We start from the raw sequence: 14,499 nt of genomic DNA on the forward strand, positions 1-14,499 counted from the left end.
TTAATAAGATACCAACATTTATCGAATAAGATGATAGGATAGTCATTGGCACTAAGTGCTTTTTCTTGACCCTATCCTTTGACAGTGAAAAAACGGGGGTCTAACAACCACACCAAAAATTTCGTTCGGCAATATGTATGGACTAACTCTAATATAATTCCAAGAGAATCAACTAGACAGTCAGACTCAATCAAGGAAATATATCCAAGGGTTATATCTCTTTATCAAATCAATCAGCAAATCAACAAGATGGAGTCCGTGAACTGACTGGTATGAGAATAACAAGAAAAACAGCACCAAAGACCAATGCTCAAGTGTCAATCAATTTATATAAACAACCAAAGGTTGGATTTACTAATTGATTGAATTACGCAGAACCTGTGATATTTCAATGATATAAACAAATATAATGCGGAAAAGAAATAACACATACACCAGCAATTTTGTTAACGAGGAAACCGCAAATGCAGAAAAACCCCGGGACCTAGTCCAGATTTGAACACCACACTGTATTAAGCTGCTAGAGACACTAGCCTACTACAAGTTAACTTCATACTGTAAAGTAGTTGAGCCCTAACCAAGTCTCACACCGACTAAGGTACAGTCGCGTTCCTTACGTCTCTGAATCCCAGCAGGACTCTATGCACTTGATTGCCTTAACTGATCTCACCCATAACTAAGAGTTGCTACTACCAAAAGTCTAAGACTTATAAATAAATTTTTCTCCCACAGATAAGTCTATTTTGATAGATAAATCTGTCTCCCACGGAAGTACCTATAAAGTTTTTGTTCAGGCTTTTGATGAATCAAGGTGAACATGAAACCAACTGATAATCCGGTCTTATATTCCCAAATAACATCCTAGAAATATCAATCACTCACAATAACTTAACTAGATGGTAGTAGAAGAAGTTATTATGGAATCACAAAGAATGAGACGAAGAGTTTTGTGATTACTTTTTATATCTTACCTTTCAGAGATAAATCTCGAGCATATCTTAGAGAAGATAGTACTCAATACAATAGAAAAACTAACATAAGAACACGAAAATATAGAGAATATAGTTGGGTCAGGCTTCACGAATCCCAAATGAAGTCTTCAAGTCGTTAACCTATAACGGTTATGGGAAAACCTAGGTTAAAGGAGTTCCGACTCTAGTCGCAACTAGGACACAGAAAAATATCGGGATTAGGTTTTCTAGTTGCTAGAGTTCTCCCTTGTATAGTCTTTCAAATCAGGGTTTGCTTATAATCAAAGCCAGGTTAGCTTAGAAACAAAGCATTCAATATTCACCATTAGATGAAAACCTGGTTTAAGATTCAAGCTAAGTTTGCTTAAAACCAAAGCAATATCTCTCCATAATTATATGGTCTTAGATTGTTACACACAAATGAAATATACCTTCATTTAGATATGGGTATACCGTACCTAAACGTGTATATTGAGTTGGCTCAACAATAGTTAACCGAAGTTAGCCATATGAACACTTTTGTCTTAACCACATTCATCTAATGCTTCTAGATCAAATATGATGATCAATCAAATACGAAAGATAATTAAATGAATCTAATTATGTTACTCGTAGAGTTTTTCAATTGTTTATATCTCATAGAAGTATACAAGACACAATTGAAACAAAATCGGATTTGATTCATGATTGTACAAAGTACTTATACAAGAATCAATTCATGAACATTAAGCCACGGTTTGCAAAGATTGCACTCCTTAATTTATAAATGTATTTGTTCATGAATACGGAATCATACTTAAACCGAAATTAGAACTTTAATCACTAAGTTTGCAAACGGGTACGCAAATTTTAGTTCCGGACTTTGGTCTTGTCCAGCAGTTTGCAAACTGGTATGCATACTGATGTCCCGGACCTTAACTCAGGTAGAACCGTTCAGATACTAGTATGCAAAATTGGTTCCCGGAGTTTAACAGTTAAAAATGTTCGCATGCTGGTATGCAAACAAGGTTTCCGGACCTGAATCATACCAAAACAGTTTGCATACTGGTATGCATACTCTGTTGTATCCAGACAAAGGTTAATTGTTCTAAACTCCCATTTCAATCATTGAAACATCCTTCGAAGACGATAATAGCTGTCTCACACAAACTATTAGCTAATAGGTAATTTTCAAGTGATCGAATGATGAATACGAAATATTCCGAGTCGACGTCAAATGACCGTCTCACACAAATTATGTAAGATGTTTCAAGGCAATTTTCACATGATCATTTTTTGACTTACTATTTAGTTTCCAACAAATAAATTGTTTCAAACTAAACATGTAGAATCTTGTCAATTTGTGTGATAAGTAATAACTGGACTAGATCTAGGAAGCAGGGCCGTCTTAGTGTGCAGGCGAGCTAGGCGGTCGCCTACGGCCCCAAATTATTGGGGGCCCGAAAAAAAATTGTTTACAAATGAATGACTAACATTCGTAAGTGTTGCTAAATGATTTTGTTACATTTACAAATATAACAGACAATTGTAACAAGCTAAATCTAAACTATCGTTTTTAGTAGTATGTGAACTTATCTCCAAAACTAAAAAAATTGCTTATATTTTTGACTAACTATCACATAAAAAGGTCCCAAAATTGAAGCTCGCCTAGGACACCCCGAAACTGTAAGACGGCCTTGCTAGGAAGAGGCCCCATAGACCATATATTGTGTGAACCATGCAGAGGTAAATCAATAAGATTATGTGTTTCTATGAAATTCATAAAGTGTTTCATACAACTAAAAAGGATTGTACCTCCTTTTTCCTCGCATGAAAAACTAATAACGTTGAAATATCCTGCCACCACCCATGGTAAAGGATGAAGAGGTCTCACATAATTGAATTCCTCTCGTAAGTATTACTTACAAGTAGGATTATTATGACTGTAAACTCCGTAAGAAACTATTGAAAAGAATCACTCATGCTCTTTACAACCATAGAAAGAGTATATACCCCATGGAAAATATTACAAACTTCGAAATCGTTTTTCTCTTCCATAACCAGATTATGCCATCTGAAGCCCAGATAGAAGGGAGGAAGTTATAAAAAAAAATAAAAATGGATCGCATAAGTCTGAAATTTCTGATAGAGCAAAAGTGAATAGGAGAGGGTAACTAGTACACCACCAACTTTTTATTTCAGGAACCTATATGAACAATCCTTGTACAATCTATATGTCCGGTTACGAAACTGTATATAAGATTGTCTTAACAAGGTAAACCTAGTATATACCCGAACTGTTCACGAACCGAATTCCAACAACAACAAGTCTTGTAATCTATATTTCAAGACAAGAATTCAACAAGAACGATTCTGGTGGGTTCTTTAGAGCTGAGTTAATATTATGTAGGTTTATACGTACAACCTGTGATATTTCAATTATAAAGATAAAATAATACTATGTGGAAAAGAAATAACACAAACACGAGAGATTTTTGTTAGCGAGGAAAATTACAATTTTCCTCAAAAACCCCAGACCTAGTCCAGATTAAACACACACTGGTTTAGCCGATACAACAATTTCCTACTATTAGATTTCATATTAGATGTAATACCTGCTTCAATTGTATTAGTTCACCTGTAACACTCCTAGCAGAACACTGGTTCTCTTTAGGGATTGATCTAGTAGATTTTCTGGCAGAACGCCAACTCTGTTTAACAGATACTAATCTAAATCCTCTAGCAGAACGTTAATTCTCTTTAGAATATGCTCCTCAATAATTAGGGTTTACATATTCTGGAACCTAATTGATTCTATCTCACAAGGTCAACTAAAAATAATCTATAGATACCTTGATTTATAAAATCTAGGGTTTATGAAAATTACCTAGGAATTGCTCTTTTAGATCTTCTAGCAGAACACCAACTCTTTTAATAGATAGTAATCTAAATTCTGTAGCAGAACGTTATCTCTCTTTAGAATATGCTCCTCAACAATTAGTGTTTACACATTCAAAAGCTAATTGATTCTATCTCATAAGATCAAGTAAAAATAATTTATAGATATATTGATATATAAAATTTAGGGTTTATGAAAATCACCTAGATACAAGGTATATGGAAAAGATAACTTGCTTATGCTTTACGATCCCCAAGTAAAATCTTTTAGAATATCACTCTTGTTCGTGAAGAATAAAGATGCGGAAAACAACCTTATATAATTCACACACAATATTCCAAAGGATGGATGGCGCAGTTACATGAAACCTCTATTTATAATGAATGATCAAGCCTAGGTTGCTTAGAAACAAAGCCAAGAATTAACCCAAAGACTGAGCACTTTTTTTTCCCGATAGATAAAGAGGAAAATAAACAAATAATCAAGTATTATTGTTATCCTTTAACGTAGATGTCTTCGTGAGTCTTCAATCTTTAATCTTCAGGGATAACTTTAATTTCATACTCTACTTCTTAAACCTAATCTAGTCCGAAGCTGAATTTAGTAGACTAAATCAATAATGTTTTTTGGCATCTAAATTATTACACCCACAATGGGGAGATCCCTCTTCTTAAAATTATCATCTATTGATATTTTATGTGTCGTATTTGTAAAACTATCATTCTTAAAAATGCAGGTTCTTTTAAGCTAAGTCTAATGGACACATGCCACATCAGGTGGGAAGGGTTCTTAGGTTTTATATATACGTAGAGATAAAAAACCTAAGCGAGACATCTCTCTCTTAAATAATTTTTCTTATATTAAATACAAATCCAGCACCTTATAAATATATACTTTATTAAATTGTATTAGAATATTAGATTCAAAAATTGAGGCAAGTTCTTTGACGGACCAGCACCAAGCCACGCATACCGAAACTCCCAGATGCACATCACTTGTAAATGCAGTGACCGGGTTGTGAAGCTTCAATGCATATTAATTTTCTTCGCAAACATGATTTACAAGAAAGATTACTTAGATGTATCTTCCACACAATTCCAACTTACCCTTGTTTTGCGAAAGGTGCAAGGCGATAAAGGCTAATGGTAATACATTTGCATTCTTCACTGACTTTTGACTCCTGTCCAAGAATAGGGTATATGCCTTGAACTTGCACATAGGACATTGCAAGAGTGAAGATTACATACTTTTTTTAGATATACTTCTTGTGTGTTACCATGTATTACGGTTGTTTTATGGTTTATATCTTTTATTAGGCGAATCATCTGAAAAGAAGCTACAATGTGATAAAATGAGCAAGGATTTGAAGTATATCAACGGAAAATGACCAAATCTCAAATGGAACTCATTTAAATACAAGATTTCATTTTCACCATTTAGAATAGAACAAAGAGACAAATCCAACACAAAAAGAGTGAGATGCAAATAGACGGGAAAAAACCATGACGACCCTAAAAGATAACCATGACAAGTCTTGAGATTTTTCAGGCATAATAAGGTCGCTTTTGGTCCCTAAAAGTCTTCAAGGTTTTATAAAATATCCATTATGATTATTGGAACTTTCCATACAATAAATTCGAGTGATTTTTGGGTGTTTGGAGTCATCCAGGTCGTGCCAAAGGACCGTAATGATTGTGCAAACGTGAAAGACAAGTTTTGAAACGTTTTGGACTTCTAAATAGAGGAAACTTGGACGCAATGGGTTTTAAACCCTAGGATGAGAGGATACTTAAAGGACAAATATTGAAGGCTATAAAAGAGATCTCTAACATCTCTAATATATCTATAATATCTCTTTACTCCAAATCTCTTAATAGAATAAACATCCCAAAACATAAGGTTTACCTATTTGAAGGGAAACCATTCATTTTTATAATATGAGTAGCTAAATCTTTTATTTATTAAGGATGAATACAATGTTCTAAGCATGAATCTTTATTATTTATACCATTTTATTTGGAGTTTAATAATTATCGCTTGTCTTTGTTGTATCAAAGGTTTATGATTACTAGATTATTTAGGATGCATACTAAATTAGTCATATTGATTTTTCTAATGCTAAAAGAAGTCGATTAGACGGGGGATAAGTAATAGTCTCTTAACTCTTTACACAAGTAGAAATCGTGAGACCTTACATAGGGATTACGTGGACCAATTTTGAGTGAAGACAACATCAGCAAGTCAAGGTAAGAGTTTAAATACTATGACCAACCTAAATTAAAAAAGCCTAAAACGTTCGATTGGATACACCTTGAGTTAGGTACTACTTGGTGGTTCAGACGAAGAAAAATTGGTAGTTGAGAGATTTCGTATCCAGTAATAAAGGGAGTTTTGGGGATAACACTGAGCTAGTTGTTATTCTACGGTTGGTGATGAATGATTCTAATGAAATATAGATAAGTGTATTAACTCAGTATACGTTTGGTAACGACGAAAGATTTCTTTAATCATCTTTTGTTTTTATTATCTCTTGGTTATTTCATAATCCAACCCCCATTAGTATTTATTTTTTATTATATATTTTTTAATCTAAATAACATATCAATTACCAATCTCTTTGTCGGAGTGATCCTTTCTACCGTTATATTACTAGTTAATTAGTAAGAAATTTATATTTAATTTGTCGCACTTACAACACGCATCACAAGCCTAATCCGCGTCATTATTCCGTTTATGTAGCGAGTTGAATACATACACTGATCTTGCTTGTGCAATGGTACATCGGCCCAACATAAACTATTTTTGCCTTGTATCGTTCTTGTGATGCAAGTATGTGTAGAAGATCCCCTAACTTTCATGCCGCTTAGCTTCCTTTCATGGACATGCTCAATCCGAAATTGGTAAATTCCTGTGTGGAGTAGCTTGATAGGAAGTATGAGCATCCAAAAAATAGACTGCAACTACCTCATCAAGTATGTCGCAATCATCTCGCGATGAAATGATATGAGCCACAAGGTGCTGGAACACTAATATTGCAACTCATTGCGGTGACCTACTACACTACTTTGTAGCTCAAAGGGATCATGCACAGACTGTAGTCCACCATTGTCGGGACTAGAAACTAAATCCAAATCATGTTTTAAGGTCAAATCCAAGCAAATCCTAGTCCGCATAGGTCAAAGGTTCTTTCGCAAATGATACATACAAGTGTGCATCATTGACCTTTCCCTCGTATGACAATGCAACAACGATAATGCATATGCGTCATGAAGCTTACTCGAGTAAGCAACATGATATATATGTATATTTTCACGTCATATATGCTTCACCGGACAAGCTTCATAGCTTAAGGATGCATCTCCGCTTAATGTACCTTCAACTAACACCCCTTCCATATATATGTCTTACCGACAATTTTCTAAATAGAAAAAGGGGAAATCTTGATGATTTCCCCGTGAACTTGATGATTCTATGAAGAAAACTAAGCTCTTGCTATAAAATTGGAAATCTTTTAGGCTTTTGATAGGATAACGTGAAAATTTGAGATCGGTACACTCAGATAACTTGGATTTTTTGATGAAGGGTGTGGTATGATTGAACAATTTTTATACATTGTCACTACTTCTATATTGACCAATGGTTCTGCTGGTAAAGTAATCACTCCTCAAAGAAGTATAAATAAAGGTGATCTTATCTCATCTTACCTTTTCATATTGTGTATAAAGCTTTCTTGCAGGCTGAGAAGGATAGTAACACTCAAGATATGAAAGTGAATAGATATTGAACCTATATTTCTAGTTCTTTTCTGGAGGTGATTATTTGATTTTCTCTACGGAAAATGGAGCAACATGCAAACATCTTTCTGGGATAATAGAGCAATTAAGTTTATATGTTGCAAATCTGTCAATTTTCTCTAAGGGGAATCTGGTATAATTCAACCCCAAGGTAAATAATGAAATTTTTCTAAATGATAAGTACCTAGGTGTCCCTTTTATGCTTCAAAGAAGAAAAGTGCAATCATTCTTTTCCCTTGAATATAAGTTCCAATAAAACCCAGCTTCATGGACATCTAAATTTCTTAATCAACCTTGTATAACTGTACTCACTCAGTCTATTCTTGGATATTTTTCCACTCATCATATGATAGCATCTCCAAAGAAACTAATAGATAAATCGGATTATATATCGATGAGATTCTGGTAGGGACAAAAAACATGACTTTAAAGGTATTTTCCATAGAAAATAGAAAAACATTGCTCAACGTAGACCTTTATGTAAAATGATTATTTAGCAAGTTGTTGTTCTGAATCAAGCTTTGCTTGCTAAAATTGCATGAAGAATACTTCAGTTTTCATTACTCTCTGGGTTCAAGTCCTGAAAGGTAAGTAGTTTATAACATCAGTCCCCTTAGTTAGTGGCGCTGTTAATAATGGGTCGTGGATATTGATAGGTATCTATCAAGACCTTGAAATCATTATAAAGAACTATTGTTGGACAGTAAAAAATGGCAATTCTATTAATATTTGGAAAAACACATGGACGTCATCAATCCCATTTATGCTTAATTTTTAATATGCCTCTATGAGTATAATGATACTAAGAATTGGAATGATCATACTCTTTAATTCTATAATGTTAGTGTATTGTGAGGAAAATACCAGAAATCGATATTCCATTTAATATAGAAGATTACCTAAGATGGACTTTTCTCAGTGAAATCTTCCTATAAAATTATCCAACAAGAAAATTAGTCAGTTATGGGTTCTTCTAGTCAACCTAATATTCCTTGGAAGACTTTTCTGATAACAAATTTTCCATCTAAAGTCCTTCACTTTCTTTGAAAGTGCATCCTAATATTTGTCTCGAAACATGGTTGTATTTCTCATATGACTCGTATGATACGAGTAATATTGATGTTTATCCTTTCGGTGATAAAATTATGTTTTGTTGCAAATTTGGAACCTAGATGTTTATTTGTTTTTCAACAAGTGAAGCCTCGGATTCTCAAAATGGTAAACCTAATTATGAAGTATGGATGTCTTCGATTGGTTTCTACTTTATCTTATAATACATATATTAGAAGTACTAATAGAAATGACATCTGGACTAAACCAAATTCTTCGAGGTTGAAAATAATTTTTAATGCTTTGTTTATTTAAGCATCTAAAGATACAAAACTAGGACTACAAAAAAGATCGTTGGACGGTGAGCAAGTGGAGGCCAAAGTATATATATTTACTTGAGGCAGTGGTCCGGGATGGAGACAAACAAAAGAGTACGGGGAGACCCCGAGAACGTTATTACCGCATTAAATGGAAATTTGGATGTAGTTGGACAACCAGAAATGTTATGTTAGTTACTCTGCATTTTTTTTTCTTTTTTTTTTCCTTTGAATGGAACACCAGAAACGTGTTTCCATACCCTATATTAAAAGAGAACAAAAAATTCCATGAGGTGTCTGTTGTGTTGGCTGTCCTCGGCTCAGTTTTGAGGAAGTGCATTCAATTGCTAAATATGATATACATCTTTCAAATGATGATGAGAATTATTTTTAGGGGCATGAATTGGTAATTTTGTAACTTATTAAACTCTCCTTTCATATTGAAAAGAGAAAAAAAATCCAAAACCTTCCTCGTTGGGTTGTAGTGCAATCCGAAATCCGGTTGGTAACCTATAATATGCACCTCACTAATCATCTATATAATCCATGTGAATTAAGAGGGCGGTGCCAAAAATTATGAGATGGGGTGCAAAATTTTTTTATAGACAAAAAAACTTTTATAGGAGGTGCAAACAAGCAAAAATAGCCTTGTATATAACAAACCTTTTTTTTTTGAAAAGGATAGAACAAGTAATTCGAAAACTTTAAGGTAACTCGGTGTTAATTCAGACTTATCTTCTTCATCTGTATCACAAATTTCTTTATCCTAATCTTCGAAACTCTCTTCTACATGTATTAATTTTTTAATTATCCGCATTTTGATTTAATTTTTAATGATTACCTTATATATTCTCTTTTAGGTTCTGATTGAAAGTATCGAGGATTTTCCTACAGACACATATAGTTGTTTTCTATGTCTCTTATTCAATATACAACCCGTGCTGTAACAGCATGACTCGATAATAAATAATTTCACATATTTTGACCTTGATTTCGTGTAGTTCGTATGCAGTTATTAAATAACATGACCATTGGTTTCAGTATCGTTTTCAATTATTATGTGTTTTAACCGAGTTTATTATAACCTTAAAACGATCAACCAAGTTTTATACTTTATAATGCTACACGTTTAATAGAGTTAAGAAATTAAAATAGTATGTTATTACTCACCAAAACCCGCCACCATCACAAATCGTATGATACCATTTTTTTCTTCACCACCACCCAGTGGCAGAGCCAGGGGTTGACTAACCTGGCTCTAGCACCCTTTGAAATTCTATTAACTATAAAAAAAGTCTTTAATTTTATCCTATAAATAGTACTTTTCCCATCTATATTTAGCGTTTGGTCCGCCAAAATTTACATGTTTCTTCTGGAAAAAAGTAGCCCTCTCGATGTCAATTTCCGACTCCGCCATTACCACCACCACTTCCACCCACCCACTATTGGTTGTTAGACGTAATTCTAATCACGAATCATAAACGTTATGTATAAGATTGAACAAAAGGTCGTCAATTAATTTGTTTCATTATATTGCAATCAATTAAAAAATCATGATTATACAGTATAGTACAAAAGATTGCAGGGTACCATTTGGGTGATCCAACGATCATGAACATTTTGTCTTATATAATTCAATATCATCCTTGAAGTATATGGTGCCTGCATTTATCAATCGTGCTAAAAACATCCAGCCACATTTTTCACAATATAATGTTGTTCGTGGTGTAACAACACAAACCTAATATTGTCCATCACTACTCACCAGCATCCACCGGTATTACTTCCTCTACCACCACCAAAGGCGGAGAAATGATTTTGAGAAAAGGGGAACAAAAATTCTTGGGAAGTTGCATACAGGTGCAAAATGGATTTTGTAGCCCATTTTATGATAAAAAAGACAAAAAATAATTACAATTAGGTTTGGCTCCGCTCCCGACCATTACTAATGTTTTCGCCTTCACCACTTTGTAAGAACTGCCAACGTTCCCACTGCCGCCACAAATTTCTACTGATATTATTTTTATTTTTATCAAAATCATTTATTAATGAAATAAATATTTATTAAATTAATTAAGAGGACGTTTATAATTAAAAAGATAATGATCATCTATTATGAACAACTAGTGAAACACTACTTAATTATAATAAATTACTTTATAATGAGAAAATCAATAGATCGTTTATTTGAATAATTAGTGAAACACTAATTAATATAGCACTTATAGCATTTAAGTTCAACAAACCATTACCGTAGATTTATCTTCCTCGTACATAAATCTCGGCCGCTCTTTATCTAGCTTAACTTAGCCAAGCTTTGTTATGTATTATAGATCATACCCTTTTATTTGATTCTCACTTTAGACTCCCTGATTCACACTTTTGTTGGTTGTTTCTTCAAGAGGATCCAAAAATCACTTTTTCTGCAAATCTTCTTCTCGGCTTTCCATATTTATTTCTATTTTATTCACACGCTTGGGTCTAATAGACATCCAGCCTTCTTAACTCTAGACCTACCCCTATATCATCTATTCAATTCTCTCAAGTTTTCGTACAAGTTTAACACATTCACTATGCAGATTTTCTGCAGGATCAGATTGATAAGCACGCTTCTCTTTCTCCTTCATCTTCTTTTCCTAAGTTTTATCATCTCCAAAAAACTCAGTTCTCTGGAGACTCAAGTCTGTGAGGCTCATCAAGTCGTGGAAAGAACCTCTCTATCGGAAAGGATTAAAGTTTTAAAACAACCTATTATGTCGACTGAAGACTTAATTCAAGGAGACAACCTATGGAAATTCTTCTTCTTAGGCGAAGTCTACCCTTGTAAGGACTATACAGTGGCTGAGTTAGAAAAGGAACTCAAAAAACTTTGGATCAAAAGTAAAGACATTTATATTAAGAAGGAAGAAGAGGAAGATTGCTACATGATTAAATTCTACAATAAGAAGGAGTATGATATGGTCTTCAAACTCAGGCCATGGTTTATAGAGGGAGACTCACTAGTTATGGATCCCTAATATTCCAAAAATCAAAGTTGATCTTACGAAACAACTTCTGTGGCTAAGATTATACAACATGCAACCAGAGTTTGCAAACCCTCCATTTGTAAAAAGCATAACATCAGCAATAGGTGAACTCATAGAGTTAGATCCTCCTGAAGGTAAGGTACATAAAGCAAAAGTTCTTTAAGATGTAAGAGATCCTTTAAGAAGGGGATTTTGGATGAAAAATGTTGTGGGAGAAAAAGTGTGGATCAGGCTCTATTGGCAAAGATCAGGATTGTGAAACTATATCAAACTTCTTATTGCATCAACAGAAAGTTTATTTATCTTCAAGCTCAATTCTTGATTCTCCTTCTTAGAATAACCTAGATACTAGGGTTGTCAAAATAAGCAATAATAGGGGATTACAAATGATGGAAGAACATGAGAATGAACATGCAGGAAACGTAACTAATGATCAGATGCATGCAATTAATGAGACTCGGGAAATAATGGCGTAACAACAAGTACAAGAAACTATCATTAACTCATGTTACCATGCACAAGTTTCTGCAGAAATGATGACCTGCACTAATGAACAAAATCAGCTAGTGAATCAACGAGTTAACTCACTAACTCGTACTGACCCAACTGCAACTCTGGGATGCAATCAATAAAGAATGATTCAAATACATTTTAATAGAGTAAGAGATAAGGATGAGACTGTTCATAGACAAGGAAAGAGAATAAAAATGGAGGAAGGTGGTCCTAGTAGTTCTCAAGTTGTGGATTCATTACTCTCTTCAGAAATCAATATAGAACCCTCGAATATCTTGGATTATACTTCCAATCTCATCTTCAATCAAGATAATTTCACGGGTAATAAAAATTTGAGTGATGATGAGGGTATTCATCAAAATCTGCTCAGAAATTACTTAGTTATGGGAGAGTTTGATGTTACCTTTGATAATTACAATATGGATAATCTAGATCCAGATTTCATCCAACCAACACGTTGTTTCAACAAGCCAATACATAACCTAATTAGAATCTTAAAAAACCTTCTCAATCAATACAAATTCCTCAAATCAGATCGATCTTTCCAATGAAAATACTCAGATTCTTAATGATAATCATACTGAATCGCCTAACTTCATTCCTTCTTATCATGGGATAGTTTCTGAGCAAAACTACTCAAAGAGGTTCAAAGGAAAATCTTCATGTGTGGATAGTTAACTAGGTTACCCTCATTCTCGTTTCTTAATCTATTTACTATTCTGATCAATTTTCTTTTTATCTCTTCATTCTTTTATCCCTATAATTTCAAACCTAGTATTTTTTTCACAATGAAAATTCTTAGTTGGAATGTTCAGGGCTTTGCTTTAAAAGAAACTAGAGATAATCTAGCAGACATTATTAAAAATCATAACCCAGATATAATCTTTCTTGTTGAAACTAAAATTAAAGAAGACAAAATAAAATTATTAACCAGACCCTACTGCTATCCAAATTCTCTATTTGTCACCTCAATAGGATTATCTGGAGGTATCATTCTTCTCTGGAAAAATGGGTTCCCATATATATAATGTGTTCTCAGGACAACATGATTCACTTACTAGTCAAATCAAATCCTTCAAAAGAAGAATGGCTTCTTTCTTGCATCTATGGTTCTACTCATAATGATTTGAAAAAGTGTAAAAGATCTTAGTGAAAATGTTTTCCAATCCTGGGTGGTTTTAGGTGATCTTAATGTTCACATAAGCTCAAATGTCCAAACCTCAGATCAAACATTAATAAACAATTAGGTCTCTACTACTATTGATGCAGCTGGTCTCATGGATATGGGATTTGTAGGAAACAAATTTACTTGGTCTAACAAATTGAATGATAAAGGTTATAAAAGGTCAAGACTAGATATGGCACTTCACAATGCTCATTGGAAGATAGAGTTTCCAGACTCTAAATTGTTTCACTTACCTTTCTTAGGCTCAGATCACTATAATATTCTCTTAGTGACAGAAGCAGATTGCAGAAGACCCAAATATTGTTGGAAATTTTACAAATGTTGGTTGAAGGATCCGTCTTATGCCCAACTTATTGCTAGTTCATGGTCCTCTCAATCCAACTCTTGTTCAGTCCTAAGCATCCAACAGAAACTCTCTTTTACAAGGAAAAACTTGTCTAAATGGAAGAGACAGAAATTTGGTCAAATAGAACATCATGTACATCAGTTAAAGAAAAATTTAACTCATCTGAATCCTTTCCTTTCAACAATCAGATTAGTCACCAAATTGATAATACCATCAATAATCTGCATTACTCGAGGAGTATTGAAGCAGAATTCTGGCAGCAAAAATCCTGTGATCAATGGGTCAAAGAAGCTGATAATAATTCCTCTTACTTCCATGTTTTTGCAAATAGAAGAATAGATAGAAATAATATCACTTCTTAAAGAGACCCAAATGGTAGATGGTATCATTCAAGGGATGAATTAGCAAACATTTTTTC

The sequence above is a fragment of the Papaver somniferum genome, chromosome 8, assembly GCF_003573695.1.
Source record: "Papaver somniferum cultivar HN1 chromosome 8, ASM357369v1, whole genome shotgun sequence".
Taxonomy (NCBI): Eukaryota; Viridiplantae; Streptophyta; class Magnoliopsida; order Ranunculales; family Papaveraceae; genus Papaver; species Papaver somniferum.